This window comes from Coregonus lavaretus (genome assembly GCF_964263955.1).
Source record: "Coregonus lavaretus genome assembly, chromosome: 7".
NCBI classification, from domain to species: Eukaryota; Metazoa; Chordata; class Actinopteri; order Salmoniformes; family Salmonidae; genus Coregonus; species Coregonus lavaretus.
In genome coordinates, this window is record NC_139994.1 from 58,135,810 (window position 1) to 58,160,569 (window position 24,760).

Consider the following 24,760-nt stretch of genomic DNA (forward strand, 5'->3'; position numbering starts at 1 on the left):
ACCATCATATCCCATCACCATGTTATAGGCTAGATACCATCATATCCCATCACCATGTTCTAGCCTAGACACCATCATATCCCATCACCATGTTCTAGTCTAGACACCATCATATCCCATCACCATGTTCTAGCCTAGACACCATCATATCCCATCACCATGTTCTAGCCTAGACACCATCATATCCCATCACCATGTTCTAGTCTAGACACCATCAAATCCCATCACCATGTTCTAGTCTAGACACCATCATATCCCATCACCATGTTCTAGCCTATACACCATCATATCCCATCACATTTTAAATTTTTTACATTTTTAGTCATTTAGCAGACGCTCTTATCCAGAGCGACTTACAGGAGCAATTAGGGTTAAGTGCCTTGCTCAAGGGCACATCGACAGATTTTTCACCTAGTCATCACCATGTTCTAGCCTAGACACCATCATATCCCATCACCATGTTCTAGCCTAGACACATCATATCCCATCACCATGTTCTAGCCTAGACACCATCATATTCCATCACCATGTTCTAGTCTTGACACCATCATATCCCATCACTATGTTCTAGTCTAGACACCATCATATCCCATCACCATGTTCTAGCCTAGACACCATCATATCCCATCACCATGTTCTAGTCTAGACACCATCATATCCCATCACTATGTTCTAGCCTAGACACCAACATATCCATCACCATGTTCTAGTCTAGACACCATCACCATGTTCTAGCCTAGACACCATCACCATGTTCTAGTCTAGATGCATCACCATGTTCTTGTCTAGGCACCATCATATCCCATTACCATGTTCTAGCCTAGACACCATCATATCCCATCCCCATGTTCTAGCCTAGACACCATCATATCCCATCCCCATGTTATAGCCTAGACACCATCATATCCCATCACCATGTTCTAGCCTAGCCTAGACACCATCACCATGTTCTAGTCTAGACACCATCATATCCCATCCTCATGTTATAGCATAGACACAGTCATATCCCATCACCATGTTCTAGCCTAGACACAGTCATATCCCATCACCATGTTCTAGCCTAGACACAGTCATATTCCATCACCATGTTCTAGCCTAGGCACCATCATATCCCATCACCATGTTCTAGCCTAGACACCATCATATCCCATCCCCATGTTCTAGTCTAGACACCATCAAATCCCATCACCATGTTCTAGTCTAGACACCATCATATCCCATCACCATGTTCTAGCCTATACACCATCATATCCCATCACCATGTTCTAGCCTAGACACCATCATATCCCATCACCATGTTCTAGCCTAGACACATCATATCCCATCACCATGTTCTAGCCTAGACACCATCATATCCCATCACCATGTTCTAGCCTAGACACCATCATATCCCATAACCATGTTCTAGCCTAGACACCATCATATTCCATCACCATGTTCTAGTCTTGACACCATCATATCCCATCACTATGTTCTAGCCTAGCCTAGACACCATCACCATGTTCTAGTCTAGACACCATCATATCCCATCACCATGTTCTAGTCTAGACACCATCATATCCCATCACCATGTTCTAGCCTAGACACCATCACCATGTTCTAGTCTAGACGCATCACCATGTTCTAGCCTAGACACCACCATATCCCATTACTATGTTCTAGCCTAGACACCAACATATCCATCACCATGTTCTAGTCTAGACACATCACCATGTTCTAGCCTAGACACCATCACCATGTTCTAGTCTAGATGCATCACCATGTTCTTGTCTAGGCACCATCATATCCCATTACCATGTTCTAGCCTAGACACCATCATATCCCATCCCCATGTTCTAGCCTAGACACCATCATATCCCATCCCCATGTTATAGCCTAGACACCATCATATCCCATCACCATGTTCTAGCCTAGCCTAGACACCATCACCATGTTCTAGTCTAGACACCATCATATCCCATCCCCATGTTATAGCATAGACACAGTCATATCCCATCACCATGTTCTAGCCTAGACACAGTCATATCCCATCACCATGTTCTAGCCTAGACACAGTCATATTCCATCACCATGTTCTAGCCTAGGCACCATCATATCCCATCACCATGTTCTAGCCTAGACACCATCATATCCCATCCCCATGTTATAGCCTAGACACAGTCATATCCCATCACCATGTTCTAGCCTAGACACAGTCATATCCCATCACCATGTTCTAGCCTAGACACAGTCATATCCCATCACCATGTTCTAGCCTAGACACCATCATATCCCATCACCATGTTCTAGCCTAGACACCATCATATCCCATCACCATGTTATAGGCTAGACACCATCATATCCCATCACCATGTTCTAGCCTAGACACCATCATATCCCATCACTATGTTCTAGTCTAGACACCATCACCATGTTCTAGTCTAGACACCATCATATCCCATCACCATGTTCTAGTCTAGACACCATCATATCCCATCACCATGTTCTAGCCTAGACACCATCACCATGTTCTAGTCTAGACGCATCACCATGTTCTAGCCTAGACACCACCATATCCCATCACCATGTTCTAGCCTAGACACCATCATATCCCATTACTATGATCTAGCCTAGACACCATCATATCCCATCACCATGTTCTAGTCTAGACACCATCACCATGTTCTAGTCTAGACACCATCACCATGTTCTAGTCTAGACACCATCATATCCCATCACCATGTTCTAGTCTAGACACCATCATATCCCATCACCATGTTCTAGCCTAGACACCATCACCATGTTCTAGTCTAGACGCATCACCATGTTCTAGCCTAGACACCACCATATCCCATCACCATGTTCTAGCCTAGACACCATCATATCCCATTACTATGATCTAGCCTACACACCATCATATCCCATCACTATGTTCTAGCCTAGACACCATCATATCCCATCACCATGTTCTAGCCTAGACACCATCACCATGTTCTAGTCTAGACGCATCACCATGTTCTTGTCTAGGCACCATCATATCCCATTACCATGTTCTAGCCTAGACACCATCATATCCCATCCCCATGTTATAGCCTAGACACCATCATATCCCATCACCATGTTCTAGCCTAGACACAGTCATATCCCATCACCATGTTCTAGCCTAGACACAGTCATATCCCATCACCATGTTATAGCCTAGACACCATCATATCCCATCACCATGTTCTAGTCTAGACACCATCATAACCCATCACCATGTTCTAGCCTAGACACCATCATATCCCATCACCATGTTCTAGCCTAGACACCATCATATCCCATCCCCATGTTATAGCCTAGACACCATCATATCCCATCACTGTGTTATAGTCTAGACACCATCATATCCCATCACCATGTTCTAGCCTAGACACCATCATATCCCATCACCATGTTCTAGTCTAGACACCATCATAACCCATCACCATGTTCTAGCCTAGACACATCATATCCCATCACCATGTTCTAGCCTAGACACCATCATATCCCATCACCATGTTCTAGCCTAGACACCATCATATCACATCACCATGTTCTAGTCTAGACACCATCATAACCCATCACCATGTTCTAGCCTAGACACATCATATCCCATCACCATGTTCTAGCCTAGACACCATCATATCCCATCACCATGTTCTAGCCTAGACACCATCATATCCCATCACCATGTTCTAGTCTAGACACAGTCATATCCCATCACCATGTTCTAGTCTAGACATCATCATATCCCATCACCATGTTCTAGTCTAGACACAGTCATATCCCATCACCATGTTCTAGCCTAGACACCATCATATCCCATCACCATGTTCTAGTCGAGTCCCTAGCTAAACAAGCTAAACAATCGCCTCATGCAAGTTTGAAAGGAACACAAGAACCATAAGATGCAATCATTTCCACAATCTCATACTGCGTCATTCATTCTTCTAGTCGACTAGCCTACTAATTGTAATCAAACACTGTATGGTCGGATGAAAGGTTTTGTGCCTAAATTTGTACAGGTATTGTGACATTTTTGTATTGTATTTTTAGATGGCAGTTCTGCTTAGTATTCACTATTTTAGTATACAGGCTAAAACAGAGGCAAAAAAAATAATAGAGTATCTCTGTTTCCTCTTATTCAGTAAATAAATGCTAACGTGTAATCAACCTTGTGCTCACAGCAGTACACAAACACAGTATCTATGGACAATCAATTTATAACCGTCTAGGAGTCCAGTCCAGGTCCAGACTAATTCCACATTGTCAATAGCCCCAGTTAACCCATTCATCTCAATTAGCAGTGTAGGCCATGGTCTCTAAAGGGCAGCTGTAAACGTTGTATTGATGTTATATTAAGGCCCCGGTCCCCTGCAGGTTGACGTTTGTCCTGAATCTTGCCCTGGAGGCAGAACTGAGTGATTTCCGCTAAATGGGCCAGATGCAAAGTCAGAATTGTCTGTATCATAAAGGTTAGGGTTAGCAGTGTGGTTAAGGTTAGGTTTAAAATCAGATTTTATGAATTTGTGGCTATGCCAACTGGTGACCCCTTTTCAGAGCTGCCTCCAGGGTAAGATTCCTGACAATAAATGCCAACCTGCTGCCAGCTGCCCACTGTTCACACGTACCTTGGCATATTATCCCTAGTTGCAAACAAAACAAAAGTGGAGTGTCTTGAATATGTTGCATAATGTGGTACAGTACTGTAACAACAATCTCTATGTAAGCTAAGTAGGCCATGTTTAACACCTTTTTATACAAAATCAACAGAACAGTTTTGAAGTTGATAATCTAGAGTGGAGGGCCCTTGGTGATTGATTGACAAGTATTGCACTGTCATTTGTTGGTAAGAGGGTAAAAGCTTTGCCACAGCAGGGAAGTCACAATGGGGTGCCCACTGTCCAGACAACTGGGTCTGATATAATAGACACATGGGCTATCCTCGCAACTGTCGTCTATATAACTATAATGATGTAAAAAAAAAAAAAAAAAAAATTGGGAACATAAGGTGGAACTGCACTCACATATGCCAAAGAGAGAAGATGAGATTGTCATTTATATGAACCAAAGGTCAAAACAGATTGAATTCTCCATGGAGAAGGGAAAGCAAATCCAGAAATACCTTAATCTCCATGAAATGGAACTTAAAGGTTGGCTAGCTGCTCTGCTGTGAACTCCACTGGGAATTCATATCTTGGCTTACAATAATTGTGCAAACACTGAAAGAGTTTTTGGCCATGCATACCGATTATCTAAGGCAGCCTGGGGGAATGGGTTAATTCTAATATCTCCCTCTCTCCTAACTCGTTGGTATCTGAAATGACGCTGGGGAACTGAGGTGGCGAAATGTTCTCTTATGACAGCATGTTGGACTGAGTTTAATTGACTTCACAGCTCTGACTGTCTGACATCTGAGATGAAATGTCTAAGAGAACAAGTTCTTTTTTGAGGCTCTAATTTAGCACAATAATAATAATAATAATATGCCATTTAGCAGACGCTTTTATCCTAAGCGACTTACAGTCATGCGTGCATAATTATAATTTTTTGTATGGGTGGTCCCGGGGATCGAACCCACTACCTTGGCGTTACATGCGCCGTGCTCTACCAGCTGAACTACAGAGGACCACAACTCCCTAATCTCTCAGGATGCGTCCCAAATGGCACCGTATTCCCTTTGTAGTGCACTACATTTGACCAGGGACCCATTTTGGCTTTGGTCAAAAGCAGTGCACTATGTAGGAAATAGGGTGTTGTATTGATGTTATATTAAGGCCCTAGGCCCTAATTGAAATCAAGGCTGGTCCGAACCGGACCAAAAAATGACATCTGTAGATGTTGAAATCAAGGCTAGGGCGGACTGACCAAATTTGAACTACTTTTCAACGTCCATGGACGTCCGGTGTCGGTTGGTGCTCAGTGGGTGAGGATGTTGGTTACAGTAAAGGGAAAGAGAGCAGCGTGTCTTCAGATGAAACATTCAAGGCATGCAGCAGGGGAAATGTAAAGCACAGCAGAGCACAGTGCCTAGCAACAGAACCCTGCAACCCCACGTGCAATTCCATGTGTATCTATGGGGGTTTGGACTTAGGCTTTATGGGACTGTCATTTTATTTCATTTGAAAAGGTGAACGAAATAGTTAATATATTACCGTTATAATACCTACTGTACATATCATCTGAATTAATCTGGTATTCACAAATATTTCAAATAGTGCAATAGTTTTGGTTTCTTTGAAATAAAAAAAGGGAATTCAAAATATCCTCAAAGCCCTCAAAATGAAGTTGATCTAGGGGTCTATTACAGGTACTATGAGGCTCACGCAGGATATACTCCCTCTAAAGTAACTAGCACTAGCTGATCGAAGCTGAATAAAACCACTGACCTAAAACAGTGTTTCATATAGCCCTTCCTCACCTCTAGATGTGTTTGGGGGCCGTACATATACCAGATCTTCCGTTTCCTCACATCGATGCCCTTTCCAGGGTGCTGAAACACAAGCAGGTATGACGATCAGTCCCTAATCACTTCATCAGCGGGCAGAACTGAACGTTGGGTACACTAACACACTATCCACCTACCCCGTGTAATTTCAATTACGGCTATCCAGCATTTTGATTAGACGTTAAATCACATCACTGATTGAATATAACACTGGCATGAAATTGGCACAGATTTAGGTTGCGTCCCAAATGGCACCCTATTCCCTATACAGTGCACTATGGTCACTTCCAAGCCATCAACACCAGCATGTGAAGTTCATAGGAGCATGTCAAATAGGGTGTCAAATGGCTCGGGGGCGACAGGTAGCTTAGTGGTTAATAGTGTTGTGCCAGTAATCGAAAATTCGCTGGTTCTAATCCCCGAGCCGACTAGGTGAAAAATCTGTCGATGTGCCCTTGAGCAAGGCACTTAACCCTAATTGCTCCTGTAAGTCGCTCTGGATAAGAGCGTCTGCTAAATGACTAAAATGTAAATGAAAACTAAGAGTAAACCATTTTATTTATTACGGTATGTATGCATTTTTCAACCATTTTCCATCCCAAAAAATCAGAATAAGCCAAGACTTTTATTTATTGTCAAAACGATGGAAAAGGTGTCTTCGACAACATCTACCAGAAAAAGTCTTAAAAGGTATTAGAAATACACCAACACACAATGTTGAAGTAAAGACCCCTGCCAACTAATATCAACACTTATATTTCGTTTTGCATAATTTTTTGCCTTTAAGAAACATTGCCTCGTGCCTTGAAATTCCATTAACAAAAATCCACTTATCTTTAAGATATTTTCTAATTTCTCTCCCTCATGAGGGAGGATAATGAAAGTTCACAGAAGTAACAAGTAAAGGTAGACCTATCAATTAGTTAGTGTTTTTACTGATATCAATTTTGTTTATGAATTATTAAGTGATTAAAACTCATCAACAGAATTTCAGAAGAATCGGTAACAGAGTTTCTGCAACTGAATTGGTTACAATGGGAAATCATAGTAGTCAGAAACCACAGTTGGGTTACCTGCTACTGTCCTCCCTTCCACTGGCATAACTGTTTTCTTCCTCTTTCTGGTGGTCAAAGCAAGAGTGCGAAAAGTCTGGACAACACCTCCCTCTCACTCTCTCTTTTCTCTCCAATTAATATCACATATCTCGGCTCCTACGGACACCTACCCATGAGCCCCCTCTCTTTCCATTTACTGTAACCAACATCCTCACCCACTGAGCACCAATCGACACCGGACATCCATGGACGTTGAAAAGTAGTTTAAATTTGGTCAGTCCGCACTGGCCTTGATTTCAACATGCACAGACGTCTGGACCGGTCTTAATTTGGCCCAAATATAGACTTCCATGACTGGTTCAGATTTGGTCCGGTCTGGACCAAATCTGAACCAATCATAGAGATCTATGTTTCACAAGGTTGGACAGCACAGTACAGTAGAGCACAGTACCGTAAAGAAAAGTAGAGTATAGTTCAGTACAGTATAGAGCTGAGCAATATGGACAAAAATCGATTTTGTGATAAATTGCCTAATTGATCCGATAACAATAAATAGAACAATACCTTTATAACATTAATCTGCACCACAGTTTTTATTTTATTATCCTTTAAACTACTACTATTGGTTTTATGGTTGTAGCCATCAATTGTCCCATTAACAATCACCCATATTAGTCAACTTATTTCATTTCAAACTTCACATTTCTCTAGTATAGGCTACTTATCGTAATGAATGATACCAGCAAAATGCCTGCGATAAGTGATCGGTATGGTTGTTGTCGATCATTTTCGGTTTATCATCCCAGCTCTAGTACAGTACAGTACAGAAAAGGAAATTAGAGTATAGTTCAGTAAAAGTAGAGTATAGTTCAGTACAATACAGTCCTGTGCAGTAGAGTACAGTCGTGGTCAAAAGTTTTGAGAATGACACAAATACTAATTTTCACAAAGTCTGCTGCCTCAATTTTGATGATGGCAATTTGCATATACTCCAGAATGTCATGAAGAGTGATCAGATGAATTGCAATCAATTGCAAAGTCCCTCTTTGCCATGAAAATGAACTTAATCCCCAAAAAACATTTCCACTGCATTTCAGCCCTGCCACAAAAGGACCAGCTGCCGTCATGTCAGTGATTCTCTCGTTAACACAGGTGAGAGTACGAGGACAAGGCTGGAGATCACTCTGTCATGCTGATTGAGTTAGAATAACAGACAGCTTTAAAAGGAGGGTGGAGCTTGAAATCATTGTTCTTCCTCTGTTAACCATGGTTACCTGCAAGGAAACACATGCCGTCATCATTGCTTTGCACAAAAATGGCTTCACAGGCAAAGATATTGCTGCTAGTAAGATTGCACCTAAATCAACCATTTATCGGATCATCAAGAACATCAAGGAGAGAGGTTCAATTGTTGTGAAGAAGGCTTCAGGGCGCCCAAGAAAGTCCAGCAAGCGCCAGGACTATCTCCTAAAGTTGATTCAGCTGCGGGATCGGGGCACCACCAGTGCAGAGCTTGCTCAGGAATGGCAGCAGGTGTGAGAGCATCTGCACGCACAGTGAGGCGAAGACTTTTGGAGGATGGCCTGGTGTCAAGAAGGGCAGCAAAGAAGCCACTTCTCTCCAGGAAAAACATCAGGGACAGACTGATGTTCTGCAAAAGGTACAGGGATTGGACTGCTGAGGACTGGGGTAAAGTCATTTTCTCTGATGAATCCCCTTTCCGTTTGTTTGGGGCATCCGGAAAACACATTGTCCGGAGAAGACAAGGTGAGCGCTACCATCAGTCCTGTGTCATGCCAACAGTAAAGCATCCTGAGACCATTCATGTGTGGGTTTGCTTCTCAGCCAAAGGAGTGGGCTCACTCACAATTTTGCCTAAGAACACAGCCATGAATAAAGAATGGTACCAACACATCCTCCGAGAGCAACTTCTCCCAACCATCCAAGAACAGTTTGGTGACGACCAATGCCTTTTCTAGCATGATGGAGCACCTTGCCATAAGGCAAAAGTGATAACTAAGTGGCTCGGGGAACAAAACATCGACATTTTGGGTCCATGGCCAGGAAACTCCCCAGACCTTAATCCCATTGAGAACTTGTGGTCGATCCTCAAGAGGCGGGTGGACAACCAAAACCCCACAAATTCTGACAAACTCCAAGCATTGATTATGCAAGAATGGGCTGCCATCAGTCAGGATGTGGCCCAGAAGTTAATTGACAGCATGCCAGGGCGGATTGCAGAGGTCTTGAAAAAGAAGGGTCAACACTGCAAATATTGACTCTTTGCATAAACTTTATGTAATTGTCAATATAGATTTTTGACACTTATTGAATACTTGTTATTATACTTCAGTATACCATAGTAACATCTGACAAAAATATCTCATAACACTGAAGCAGCGAACTTTGTGAAGACCAATACTTGTGTCATTCTCAAAACTTTTGACCACGACTGTACAGTACACAGTAGAGCACACGAGTTGAGTACACTAAACTCTACTTTACTCTACTTTACTCTACTGTGCTGTACTTTGATGTACTGTACTCTACTGTGCTGTACTTTGATGTCAGAACTTGTGAAACATAGGCGTCTATGATTGGTTCAGATTCGGTCCGGTGCGGACCAACCAAATTCGGTCTTGTTTGGTGGGGAAGCTCATTAAAATAATAGTGTGTAGGATATTACCCAATTATGCAAAGGAGGACATATAATATTTCTACCTTTGAGTTCCTATTTAGGATATATCACCATGAAGAGCATGACTTTCATATCCATAATTATGCATTTCTGTGTATTAAAGATCAGGTACCCATGATGAAATTCCGTTACCGCAATTCTGTGTAAATCCACTTCACTTACTGTAGTTCAATAACCAAAAGAGATTTTTCAAAGTGACACCCCATTCTTCCTGCAGACATCTTTGAATCTTAATTTGTGGAAAACGTGGTCACATAAAAAACTGAGGGAGATTTTTACCGAAACTCTGTTACCAAACTTTGCATCTGCACAGTTCTTCCAGTAAAGGTGTTTTTGTCAAATGTTCTGTGTAAATTGTTAAAAGTTGTCCTTGTCCATAGAGTTGTGGTCAAGTGTGGCTCAGTTGGTACAGCATGGCAATTGCAACGCCAGGATTGTGGGTTCGATTCCCACGGGGGACCAGTACGAACAAATATGAAAAAGTATGCACTCACTACTGTAAATTCATCTGGATAAGAGCGTCTGCTAAATGACAAAAAAATGTAAATATTTTAAATCAGTGTTTTTGGTTTGGCATACATTTTAAGTCTCAGCGCAATTCCATTACCATGGCATTACAGCTATGGGTCCTTGTCAAATGTAGTGCACTATAAAGGGAATACAGAGCCATTTGGGACGCACCCTAAAGCTTCTTACGACGCGCCGGCTACACCGTGTCATTGATTAAGCGTCCAGTTGACATTTGTGAATTAAAAGAAATCGGCAACAATGGTCAGTTTTCCACAGGTGTCCAGGTGTTACTATTCAGCAACAGGGCATAGCAGGTTGTTTTATGGAACTGTATTCTGGTAAACCTTGTGTAGTGTTTATTATGCAGACCCCTTCATTGCTCAGTATGTGAACCAGGAGACCATTTCCACAACCAAGATCCACAAAGGACTGTTTGACCGTCAGACCCTTCTCTGCTCGCTCCTCGCCCCATAGGACCTGTGCATTGATAAAACAATGGAGTTAATGTCATAAGAGCTGTCATTTCACGCATATTAGCATTCTGTCCATATACAGAGGAGACCTACCAAAATATATGTAGCGACAAATGTAAAGACAAATTTCTCAGGGTCTGTTACTTCAGGCCAAACCTAAACAAAGACAAATATTACAGTATGTTGGGACTTTAACATGAAAACAACATCAACAACAACAACCACTGCTACAAAGAATCTGATCTGTGAGGCTACACTATGAAATCAAATAAAATGTTATTTGCCACATGCGCCGAATACAACAGGTGTAGACATTACAGTGAAATGCTTACTTACAAGCCCATAACCAACAATGCAGTTCAAGAAAAAAAAAAAAAAAAAAGCAAATAATTAAAGAGCAGCAGTAAAATAAAATAACAGTAGGGAGGTTATACAGTATACAAGGGGTACCGGTACAGAGTCAATGTGCGGGGGCACCGGTTAGAGGTAATTTAGGTAATATGTACATGTGGGTAGAGTTAAAGTGACTATGCATAAATAATAAACAGAGTAGCAGCAGCGTAAAAGAGGGGGTTGGGGTGGGGTGGGGTGGGGTGGAGGGGCAATGCAAATAGTCCAGGTAGCCATGCTTTTCAGGAGTCTTATGGCTTGGGGATAGAAGCTGTTAAGAAGCCTTTTGGACCTAGACTTGGCGCTCCGGTACCGCTTGCCGTGCGGTAGCAGAGAGAACAGTCTATGACTACGGTGGCTGGAGTCTATGATAATTTTTAGGGCCTTCCTCTGACACCGCCTGGTATAGAGGTCCTGGATGGCAGGCAGCTTGGCCCCAGTGATGTACTGGGCCGTACGCACTACCCTCTGTAGTGCCTTGCGGTCGGAGGCCGAGCAGTTGCCATACCAGGCAGTGATGCAACCAGTCAGGATGCTCTCGATGGTGCAGCTGTAGAACTTTTTGAGGATCTGAGGATCCATGCCAAATCTTTTCGGTCTCCTGAGGGAGATTAGGCTTTGTCGTGCCCTCTTCACGACTGTCTTGGTGTGTTTGGAACTCATCTCCTTTGTCTTGAGCACGTTGAGGGAGAGGTTGTTCTCCTGGCACCACAAGGCCAGGTCTCTGACCTCCTCCCTATAGGCTGTCTCATCATTGTCGGTGATCAGGCCTACCACCACCAAACTTAATGATGGTGTTGGAGTCGTGCCTGGCCATGCAGTCATGGGTGAACAGGGAGTACAGGAGGGGACTGAGCACGCACCCCTGAGGGGCCCCCGTGTTGTGGATCAGCGTGGCAGATGTGTTGTTACCTACGCTTACCACCTGGGGGCGGCCCGTCAGGAAGTCCAGGATCCAGTTGCAGAGGGAGGTGTTTAGTCCCAGGGTCCTTAGCTTAGTGATGAGCTTTGAGGACACTATGGTGTTGAACGCTGAGCTGTAGGCAATGAATAGCATTCTCACGTAGGTGTTCCTCTTGTACAGGTGGGAAAGGGCAGTGTGGAGTGCAATCGAGATTGCATCATCTGTGGATCTGTTGGGGCGGTATGCAAATTGGAGTGGGTCTAGGGTTTCTAATGGTGTTGATGTGAGCCATGACCAGCCTTTCAAAGCGCTTCATGGCTACAGACGTGAGTGCTACGGGTCGGTAGTCATTTAGGCAGGTTATCTTAGTGTTCTTGGGCACAGGGACTATGGTGGTCTGCTTGAAACATGTTGGTATTACAGACTCAGTCAGGGACATGTTGAAAATGTCAGTGAAGACACTTGCCAGTTGGTCAGCGCATGCTCGGAGTACACGTCCTGGTAATCCGTCTGACCCTGCGGCCTTGTGAATGTTGACCTGCTTAAAAGTCTTACTCACATCAGCTACAGAGAGCTTGATCACACAGTCATCCAGAACAGCTGATGCTCTAATGCATGCTTCAGTGTTGTTTGTCTCGAAGCGAGCATAGAAGTGATTTAGCTCGTCTGGTAGGCTTGTGTCACTGGGCAGCTCACGGCTGTGCTTCCCTTTGTAGTCTGTAATAGTTTTCAAGCCTTGCCACATACGACAAGCGTCCGAGCCGGTGTATTACAATTCAATCTTAGTCCTGTATTGACTCTTTGCCTGTTTGATGGCTGGTCGGAGGGCATAGCGGGATTCTTATAAGTGTCCGGGTTCGAGTCCCGCTCCTTGAAGGCGGCAGCTCTACCCTTTAGCTCAGTGTGGATGTTGCTTGTAATCCATGGCTTCTGGTTGGGGTATGTACGTACGGTCCCTGTGGGGACGACATCATCGATGCACTTATTGATGAAGCCAGTGACTGATGTGGTGTACTCCTCAATGATATCGGAAGAATCCCGGAACATATTCCAGTCTGTGCTAGCAAAACAGTCCTGTAGCTTAGCATCTGCGTCATCTGACCACTTCCTTATTAACCGAGTCACAGGTGCTTCCTGCTTTAGTTTTTGCTTATAAGCAGGAATCAGGAGGATAGAGTTATGGTCAAATTTGCCAAATGGAGGGCGAGGGAGAGCTTTGTACGTGTCTCTGTGTGTGGAGTAAAGGTGGTCTAGAGTTTTTTTTTCCCCTCTGGTTGCACATTTAACATGCTGGTAGAAATTAGGTAGAACGGATTTAAGTTTCCCTGCATTAAAGTCCCCGGCCACTAGGAGCGCTGCCTCTGGATGAGCATTTTCCTGTTTACTTATGGCCTTATACAGCTTATTGAGTGCAATCTTAGTGCCTGCATTGGTTTGTGGTGGTAAATAGACAGCTACGGAAAATATAGATGAAAACTCTCTTGGTAAATAGTGTGGTCTACAGCTTATCATGAGATACTCTACTTCTGGTGAGCAAAATCTCGAGACTTCCTTAGTATTAGATTTTTTGCACCAGCTGTTGTTTACAAATATACACAGACCGCCACCTCTTGTCTTACCGGAGTCAGCTGTTCTATCCTGCCGATGTAGCGTATATCCCACCAGCTGTATGTTATCCATGTCGTCGTTCAGCCACGACGTTTTTAATGTTCCGTTGGTAGGATAACCGTAATCTTATGTCGTCTAATTTATTTTCAAATGATTGAACATTGGCTAATAGGATTGATGGAAGAGGCAGTTTACTCGCTCGCAGTCGGATCCTTACAAGGCACCCCGACCTACGTCTACGATATCTCCGTCTCTTTCTCATGTGAATGACGGGGATTTGGGCCTTGTCGGTGTGTGTAGGACATCCTTCGCGTCCGACATGTTGAATAATTTTTTTCCGGCCAATACGAGGTGAATAATCGCTGTCCTGATATCCAGAAGCTCTTTTTGGTCATAAAATACATTATGTACAGAATAAATTACAAATTACGCGAAAAAACACACATAATAGTACAATTGGTTAGAGGGCTGTAGAACGGCAGCCATCTTCTTCGGCGCCATTCAGTAAAGACCTTGACCCTTGACCTTGACCATTGACCATACCTTGACCATCTCCTTGTACTTGTCCTTCAGCTGTTGGTACATGATGCTGTACTTCTCTACAGGCAGCAGGGACAGGGTACTCCTGTACTCACTGGTCTTACCCTCTGTGGCCCAGCATACCAGTTTGGGCAGGAGCTCCCCACCCAGCCAGGGCAGTTTGGGGTAGGCCACCTTGTCACTGAACCAGTCATCAGGCCGCAGGAGGTGTAGCCCCAGTGACCTGGAGACGAGATTACAGAGCAAAGTAATGTAGACACTAACCAATCATAATTTTTCTCAGGCAGAAGGTGTATCTGATAGATGTTGTTCTTCCTTAGAGACGCAGTTTCTTCCACACTCTCTTCAACTGGTAAGAAGCTTACTTTACTCTTTGAGAGTCAAAGTCTGAAAATGTAAAGATTTTTTAAAAAGGAACACACAACATTTCACATATCTGACTGTATCCAAATACGTGTTGTGCACATGTTGTAAAGTCAGCCAGAACTCAATGATAAGAAGCTTAATGTCATTAACATGTCCTTACCTTTTAGTATAATGTCTTTATGTACAGTTGTGCCATAAGTTTACGTGAGGAATTAAAGTCCTCACACAAAAATACCACAGTCTCTCCTTGTCATATTCAAGTTCAATACCACTATTCACTAAAGAAAGAACATCCTTGGACTCTGATGTATCACATCCATGAATTAGGAGGATGTTTACAAATTCTTCAAAGCCCACATTCTTGCTCTCTGTCTCTGACTCCACAAAGACGTTTGTTCACAACGTGTTGTTTATTTATCCAAACATCAATGCCAGACCAAAATCCTCCCGGAAGAGAATTGAATTTGTCTGTAAACTTAATCTCAAAGAGTTTCATCATAGTCTAGATATAAGAGCAAATTGCATAGGATGGCAGCATAATACATTGCAAACGTGTTTACAAAAAAACACTTTCGGGGACTTTTATTTTCAAAGGGATTTTGTCGCACGTCGATGACGCCATGAAAGCGCGCCTCAGAAGAAAAGAGCGCTGTTCGAAAAACCAACAGCAGAGAGTGCTGTTGTATCTTTAATCTCAACATCTTGACCGATCTTGTACTGGTGCTGCTGTCCAGTACCATTCAATTGGACATGATTTTAGTATGCAGACGATGTGAAATCAGGATGCAAAAAAAAGAAATCACAAGTTTGGCCTCACACCAATGACTAATCTGGGTTATTACCCTTTACTCTTTTGCCTTTCTATGCCGATTTCCAAACACTCTGCTCACTGATCACCTGCTTAATGTTTTGATAAACACTGCAGGGGTAGAAGGTCTGATGCGAATCCTGACAACTTCCCTCACATGACCATTACAGCACCATGAAAATACTTCCTGTGAAACAAGGAGCATCCAAAGATTTTGATAACTAACCCCTGAAAGGTTTCCCCTTTCATCTGTGGAGCATCTGAGGTGGATCCTGGTCCCAATTGTCAGGTGAGAAAGGGCTACAGAAAAATGTCACAAGCCTCCAGGTCACACACACATCATAAAGTACGAGCTTCCCACGCTTTAAGCTGACACTAAGAACCTTTTGCTCAAGAATTTGCATTCTGAACCCTGTGACATATACGTTTAAAGACTAAATTTAGTCTTTCCACCATTCCCACTTACTCATCCTCTCTAGAAACGGAATATCACATCGCAACTTGGTATCATTAGGTCATTATATTTCTCAATCCACTTGGTGAATGAATGGTAAATGAGTAATGCATCACTCCTACACAACCAATTACTCAACATCTGATATTGCAATTATCTATTTTCACAATAACAATGATTTTTACATAATCATACATTATATTTTTTTTTTTTTTTTTTTTTAGTCATTTAGCAGACGCTCTTATCCAGAGCGACTTACAGGAGCAATTAGGGTTAAGTGCCTTGCTTAAGGGCACATCGACAGATTTTTCACCTAGTCGGCTCAGGGATTAGAACCAGCGACCTTTCGGTTACTGGCACAACGCTCTTACCCACTAAGCTACCTGCCGCCCCATTAACATCTACAGTATATCCATGTGATCATGTCATGAAAGAAAACCAGTTTACACTTTGAGCGCCACTCTTGATTGTAAGGTCCTTTGAATGGAGCTCCATTCCCTTTCTATTGTGTTGTGTGTACCATCCCATTAGTACCAGGAAGTTTCATGGAGGGTCACGCCACTTTGTTGCTGCCTGGGTGTACATTCAAATCAGAGGCCATGTGAGAGGCAAAAATGTAGTCAAACTGGTTAGGCAGGAGCAGACAAACACGGTAAAGAGGGAGAGAGAGAGAGCCAGAGTATAGTTTCTCTACAGTACTGCTGGCAAGTTTCGACATCATTCAAACAAAACAAGCAAAAGGTCTATGGAGATAGAAGTACCCTGAGACTGTTATTGATGGAATATAACAGCAATATGTTTCACCTTATACTATGATCACCTGCTTTTCAACTTAATCTTTAGAATTTACAATGGCCACATTTAGGGCCCGTTGTCCACACTAGCCCTTTGTCCACACATACAAATATAAATAAAACGGGAGGTTGAATCACAGTAAAGTTTTAGGCAAAGGAGAGCACATTATACAACATACATGATATAAGATAATTATCTTAATTTATAATTTATACATAATGAGCATTCATATTGTTAAAAAGAGCCATAAGAATGTATGATCATTAGGCTAAAGTCTATCTAATTGTAGTAATTGTGGTGTGATTGCACCACATTATTATGTGTAATATATGATTGTGAAATTAATTTTTATTTTACCTTTATTTAACTAGGTAAGTAAGTTAAGAACACATTCTTATTTACAATGACGGCCTACATTATGTCATACATTATTGTAGAATGGCGGGTGGCTAGGCAAGTGTTGCACAGGTGGACATTGAAAAGGGGTGGAGTGAAAATATTAGGAAGAGGCAGAGAGAGCACTGTGGACAGGTAGCCAGAAACACACCAGCTGAAGAGAGGATTCTCAGATATTTTGCGATGAGATAAAACAACCGACACTCTAAGAAAACAAAATAATGATACTTTGTTGACGAAATGAAGAAAAACAGTATGGCGTGTGATGTGGATTATCCCTAGGTCTATCGACCCTATTGGGAATACTTTCATTTGTTGTTGTAGCGCATAACCGAAAGCTCGGTTCATAAATAAGCAAGATCGTGGCCCCGGTAGACTTTGGGTCATTTTATTGACGGTAAGTATTTAGCACTCACCTTTGTTGAACTAGCCTTTGGCATCAATTTACCCCACCAGTCTATACAGTAAATTGACAGTATTTATTCTGAAAGACAAAGCAATGGCGTCCCACAACTACAGTTAGTGGCGTTCAATAATGCATAGGCCTACACCTTGATTTACTATCAAATCCAGTGTAACAAATGTTGCAAAGAGTTACTTTTCGGGATCGCCAACTCAGTTGAGAAAAAAAATGCAGTGTTTCCCAAACCAAGGGGTGCATGTTTTGTTTTTTGGCCTAGCCCTACATAGCTGATTAAAATAGTAAACTCGCCATTAAGTTTTGATTATTTGAATCAGCTGTAAAATGCTAAGGCAAAAACCAAAACGTGCACCCCTTGGGGTCCCCAGGACTGAGTTTGGGAAGTACTTATTTAACAAGGGTCGTAGGAAAATAGCTCTGTCAGGGCTAAGAGAGGTTAGTGTATACCCAGGATCATATATATATATATATATATATATATATATATATATATATATATATATATATATATATATATATATATATATATATATATATATATATATATATATATATACAGTGCTATGAAAAAGTATTTGCCCCCTTTCTAATTTTCTCTACTTTTGCATATTTGTGATACTGAATGTTATCAGATCTTCAACCAAAACCTAATATTAGATAAAGGGAACATAAGTGAACAAATAACACAACAATTACATATTTATTTCATAAACAAAGTTATGCAACACCCAATTCCCCTGTGTGAAAAAGTAATTGCCCCCTTACACTCAATAACTGGTTGTGCCACCTTTAGCTGCAATGACTCCAACCAAATGCTTCCTGTAGTTGTTGATCAGTCTCTCACGTCGCTGTGGAGGAATTTTGGCCCACTCTTCCATGCAGAACTGCTTTAACTCAGTGATGTGTGGGTTTTCAAGCATGAACTGCTCGTTTCAGGTCCTGCCACAACATCTCAATTGGGATTAGGTCTGGACTTTGACTAGGCCATTCCAAAACTTCCAAATTGTTGCTTTTTAGCAATGTTCATGTAGACTTGATTGTGTGTTTTGGATCATTGTCTTGCTGCATGACCCAGCTGTGCTTCAGCTTCAGCTCACAGACATATGGTCTGACATTCTCCTGTAGAATTCTCTGATACAGAGCAGAATTCATGGTTCCTTCTATTAAGGCAAGTCGTCCAGGTCCTGAGGCAGCAAAGCATCCCCAAACCATCACACCACCACCACCATGCAGTGGAATGGAATGCAGTGTTTGGTTTTCGCCAGGCATAATGGGACCCATCTCGTCCAAAAAGTTATACTTTTGAATCATCTGTCCATAGAACATTCTTCCAAGAGTCTTGATGATCATCCAGGTGCTTTTTGGCAAACTTGAGTCAACTTTTTGGACGAGATGGGTCCCATTATGCCTGGTGAAAACCAAACACTGCATTCCACAGTAAGAACATCATACCAAAGGTCAAGCATGGTGGTGGTGGTGTGATGGTTTGGGGATGCTTTGCTGCCTCAGGACCTGGACGACTTGCCTTAATAGAAGGAACCATGAATTCTGCTCTGTATCAGAGAATTCTACAGGAGAATGTCAGACCATCCGTCTGTGAGCTGAAGCTGAAGCACAGCTGGGTCATGCAGCAAGACAATGATCCAAAACACACAATCAAGTCTACATGAACATTGCTAAAAAGCAACAAATTGGAAGTTTTGGAATGGCCTAGTCAAAGTCCAGACCTAATCCCAATTGAGATGTTGTGGCAGGACTTGAAATAAGCAGTTCATGCTTGAAAACCCACACATCACTGAGTTGAAGCAGTTCTGCATGGAAGAGTGGGCCAAAATTCCTCCACAGCGACGTGAGAGACTGATGAACAACTACAGGAAGCATTTGGTTGGAGTCATTGCAGCTAAAGGTGGCACAACCAGTTATTGAGTGTAAGGGGGCAATTACTTTTTCACACAGGGGCATTGGGTGTTGCATAACTTTGTTTATGAAATAAATATGTAATTGTTGTGTTATTTGTTCACTTATGTTCCCTTTATCTAATATTAGGTTTTGGTTGAAGATCTGATTACATTCAGTATCACAAATATGCAAAAGTAGAGAAAATTAGAAAGGGGGCAAATACTTTTTCATAGCACTGTGTGTGTATATATATATATATATATATATATATATATATATATATATATATATATATATATATATATATATATATATATATATATATATATATATATATATATATAATATTAGTACCAGTCAAAAGTTTGGACACACCTACTCATTCAAGGTTTTTCTTTATTTTTACTATTTTCTACATTGTAGAATAATAGTGAAGACATCAAACCTATGAAATAACACATATGGAATCATGTAGTAAACAAATCGTGTTAAACAAATCAAAATATATTTTAGATTCTTCAAATAATATGGACTTGGTCTTTTGCCTTGATGACAGCTTTGCACACTCTTGGTATTCTCTCAACCAGCTTAACCTGGAATGCTTTTCCAACAGTCTTGAAGGAGTTCCCACATATGCTGAGCACTTGTTGGCTGCTTTTCCTTCACTCTGCGGTCCAACTCATCCCAAACTATCTCAATGGGGTTGAGGTTGGGTGATTGTGGAAGCCAGGTCATCTGATGCAGCACTCCATCACTCTCCTCTTGGTAAAATAGCCCTTACACAGCCTGTAGGTGTGTTGGGTCATTATCCTGTTGAAAAACAAATGATAGTCCCACTAAGCGCAAACCAGATTGGATGGCGTATCGCTGCAGAATGCTGTGGTAGCCATGCTGGTTAAGTGTGCCTTGAATTCTAAATAAATCACAGACAGTGTCACCAGCAAAGCACCATCACACCTCCTCCTCCATGCTTCACGGTGGGAACCACACATGCGGAGATCATCCGTTCACCTACCCTGCGTCTCACAAAGACATGGCAGTTGGAACCAAAAATCTCAAATTTGGACTCATCAGAACAAAGGACAGATTTCCACCGATCTAATGTCCATTGCTCGTGTTCTTGGCCCAAGCAAGTCTCTTCTTATTGGTGTGGTTTCTTTGCAGCAATTAGACCATGAAGGCCTGATTCACGCAGTCTCCACTGAACAGTTGATGTTGAAATGTGTCTGTTACTTGAACTCTGTGACGCATTTATTTGGGCTGCAATTTCTGAGGCTGGTAACTTTTTAATGAACTTATCCTCTGCAGCAGAGGTAACTCTGGGTCTTCATTTCTTGTGGCGGTCCTCATGAGAGCCAGTTTCATCATAGCGCTTGATGGTTTTTGCGACTGCACTTGAAAAAACTTTCAAAGTTCTTGACATTTTCCGGATTGACTGACCTTCATGTCTTTAAAGTAATGATGGACTGTCATTTCTCTTTGCTTATTTGAGCTGTTCTTGCCATAAAATGGACTTGGTCTTTTACCAAATAGGGGTATACATTTTACATTTTAGTCATTTGGCAGACACTCTTATCCAGAGCGACTTACAGTTAGTGATTGCATACATTTTCATACTGGCCCCCCGTGGGAAACGAACCCACAACCCTAGCGTTGCAAGCACCATGCTCTACCAACTGAGCTACATGGCTATCTTCTGTATACCACCCCTACCTTGTCACAACGCAACTGATTGGCTCAAACACATTAAGAAGGAAAGAAATTCCACAAATTCACTTTTTAACCAAGTACACCTGTTAATTTAAATGCATTCCAGGTGACTACCTCATGAAGCTGGTTGAGAGAATGCCAAGAGTGTGCAAAGCTGTCATCAAGGGAAAGGGTGGCTACTTTGAAGAATCTCAAATAAAATATATTTTGATTTGTTTAACACTTTTTTGGTTACTACATGATCCCATATGTGTTATTTCATAGTTTTGATGTCTTCACTATTATTCTACAATGTAGAAAATAGTAAAAATAAAGAAAAACCCTGGAATGAGTAGGTGTGTCCAAACTTTTGACTGGTACTGTATATATTGTGTGTGTGTGTGTGTGTGCAGGGGTGGAACTTTCACTGGGGACGGGGGGACATGTCCACATTCTGAAATTGCATTTTTGTCCCCCCCCCAAAATATTTTATCATTGGAATGTGATAAAAAACTAGGCAACGGTGTGCTTTAGGACCATGCGGATGCCTCCAAGCGGTCGGGTAGGCTGTTTGGAGTGTTTATCCTACTGGATAAAAAATACAAATAATAATAATGTCCCCCCCACTACTGAAACCAAAGTTGTGCCCCTGTATGTATGTATGTATGTATGTATGTATGTATGTATGTATGTATGTATATATATATATATATATATATATATATATATATATATATATATATATATATATATATATATATATATATATATATATATATATATATATATATATATATATATATATATATATATATACATATACAGTGGGGGGGGGGGAAAAGTATTTAGTCAGCCACCAATGGTGCAAGTTCTCCCACTTAAAAAGATGAGAGGCCTGTCATTTTCATCATAGGTACACGTCAACTATGACAGACAAATTGAGAATTTTTTTCCAGAAATTCACATTGTAGGATTTTTCATGAATTTATTTGCAAATTATAGTGGAAAATATGTATTTGGTCACCTACAAACATGCAAGATTTCTGGCTCTCACAGACCTGTAACTTCTTCTTTAAGAGGCTCCTCTGTCCTCCACTGGTTACCTGTATTAATGGCACCTGTTTGAACTTGTTATCAGTATAAAAGACACCTGTCCACAACCTCAAACAGTCACACTCCAAACTCCACTATGGCCAAGACCAAAGAGCTGTCAAAGGACACCAGAAACAAAATTGTAGACCTGCACCAGGCTGGGAAGACTGAATCTGCAATAGGTAAGCAGCTTGGTTTGAAGAAATCAACTGTGGGAGCAATTATTAGGAAATGGAAGACATACAAGACCACTGATAATCTCCCTCGATCTGGGGCTCCACGCAAGATCTCACCCCGTGGGTTCAAAATGATCACAAGAACGGTGAGCAAAAATCCCAGAACCACATGGGGGGACCTAGTGAATGACCTGCAGAGAGCTGGGACCAAAGTAACAAAGCCTACCATCAGTAACACACTACGCCGCCAGGGACTCAAATCCTGCAGTGCCAGACGTGTCCCCCTGCTTAAGCCAGTACATGTCCAGGCCCGTCTGAAGATTGCTAGAGTGCATTTGGATGATCCAGAAGAGGATTGGGAGAATGTCATATGGTCAGATGAAACCAAAATAGAACTTTTTGGTAAAAACTCAACTCGTCGTGTTTGGAGGACAAAGAATGCTGAGTTGCATCCAAAGAACACCATACCTACTGTGAAGCATGGGGGTGGAAACATCATGCTTTGGGGCTGTTTTTCTGCAAAGGGACCAGGACGACTGATCCGTGTAAAGGAAAGAATGAATGGGGCCATGTATCGTGAGATTTTGAGTGAAAACCTCCTTCCATCAGCAAGGGCATTGAAGATGAAACGTGGCTGGGTCTTTCAGCATGACAATGATCCCAAACACACCGCCCGGGCAACGAAGGAGTGGCTTTGTAAGAAGCATTTCAAGGTCCTGGAGTGGCCTAGCCAGTCTCCAGATCTCAACCCCATAGAAAATCTTTGGAGGAGTTGAAAGTCCGTGTTGCCCAGCGACAGCCCCAAAACATCACTGCTCTAGAGGAGATCTGCATGGAGGAATGGGCCAAAATACCAGCAACAGTGTGTGAAAACCTTGTGAAGACTTACAGAAAACGTTTGACCTGTGTCATTGCCAACAAAGGGTATATAACAAAGTATTGAGAAACTTTTGTTATTGACCAAATACTTATTTTCCACCATAATTTGCAAATACATTCATTAAAAATCCTACAATGTCATTTTCTGGATATTTTTTTCTCATTTTGTCTGTCACAGTTGACGTGTACCTATGATGAAAATTACAGGCCTCTCTCATCTTTTTAAGTGGGAGAACTTGCACAATTGGTGGCTGACTAAATACTTTTTTCCCCCCACTGTGTGTGTATATATATATATATATATATATATATATATACATACATACATACATACATACAGTGAGGGGAAAAAAGTATTTGATCCCCTGCTGATTTTGTATGTTTGCCCACTGACAAAGACATGATCAGTCTATAATTGTAATGCTAGGTTTATTTGGACAGTGAGAGACAGAATAACAACAAAAAAATCCAGAAAAATGCATGTCAAAAATGTTATTAATTGATTTGCATTGAGGGAAATAAGTATTTGACCCCTCTGCAAAACATGACTTAGTACTTGGTGGCAAAACCCTTGTTGGTCACAGAGGTCAGACGTTTCTTGTAGTTGGCCACCAGGTTTGCACACATCTCAGGAGGGATTTTGTTCCACTCGTCTTTGCAGATCTTCTCCAAGTCATTAAGGTTTCGAGGCTGACATTTGGCAACTCGAACCTTCAGCTCCCTCCACGGATTTTCTATGGGATTAAGGTCTGGAGACTGGCTAGGCCACTCCAGGACCTTAATGTGCTACTTCTTGAGCCACTCCTTTGTTGCCTTGGCCGTGTGTTTTGGGTCATTGTCATGCTGGAAAACCCATCCACGACCCATTTTCAATGCCCTGGCTGAGGGAAGGAGGTTCTCACCCAAGATTTGACGGTACATGGCCCTGTCCATCGTCCCTTTGATGCGGTGAAGTTGTCCTGTGCCCTTAGCAGAAAAACACCCCCAAAGCATAATGTTTCCACCTCCATGTTTGACGGTGGGAATGGTGTTCTTGGGGTCATAGGCAGCATTCCTCCTCCTCCAAACACGGCGAGTTGAGTTGATGCCAAAGAGCTCGATTTTGGTCTCATCTGACCACAACACTTTCAACCAGTTCTCCTCTGAATCATTCAGATGT

General features: G+C 42.0%; 1 protein-coding gene and 1 pseudogene across 3 annotated transcripts in view; one reads left to right on the plus strand and one right to left on the minus strand.

Moving 5' to 3' along the window:
* Positions 1-15,491, minus strand: part of LOC311132598 (putative tRNA (uracil-O(2)-)-methyltransferase) — a 37,563-nt pseudogene extending 22,072 nt beyond the window's left edge. The window contains exons 1-5 of the transcript in view: positions 15,153-15,491; positions 14,630-15,013; positions 11,278-11,340; positions 11,081-11,188; positions 6,422-6,493 (exon numbers count right to left, since the gene is read on the minus strand). The product of the transcript in view is annotated as a putative tRNA (uracil-O(2)-)-methyltransferase (transcript). The remainder of the gene's footprint in view (positions 1-6,421; positions 6,494-11,080; positions 11,189-11,277; positions 11,341-14,629; positions 15,014-15,152) is intronic.
* Positions 15,492-17,554: 2,063 nt separating this feature from the next.
* The window catches only part of tnk1 (tyrosine kinase, non-receptor, 1), a 28,312-nt gene continuing 21,106 nt past the window's right edge, over positions 17,555-24,760 (plus strand). For both annotated transcript variants that reach the window (XM_084165055.1, XM_084165056.1), the window contains exon 1: positions 17,555-17,842. The gene's annotated coding sequence lies outside the window, so the exon portion shown is untranslated. The remainder of the gene's footprint in view (positions 17,843-24,760) is intronic.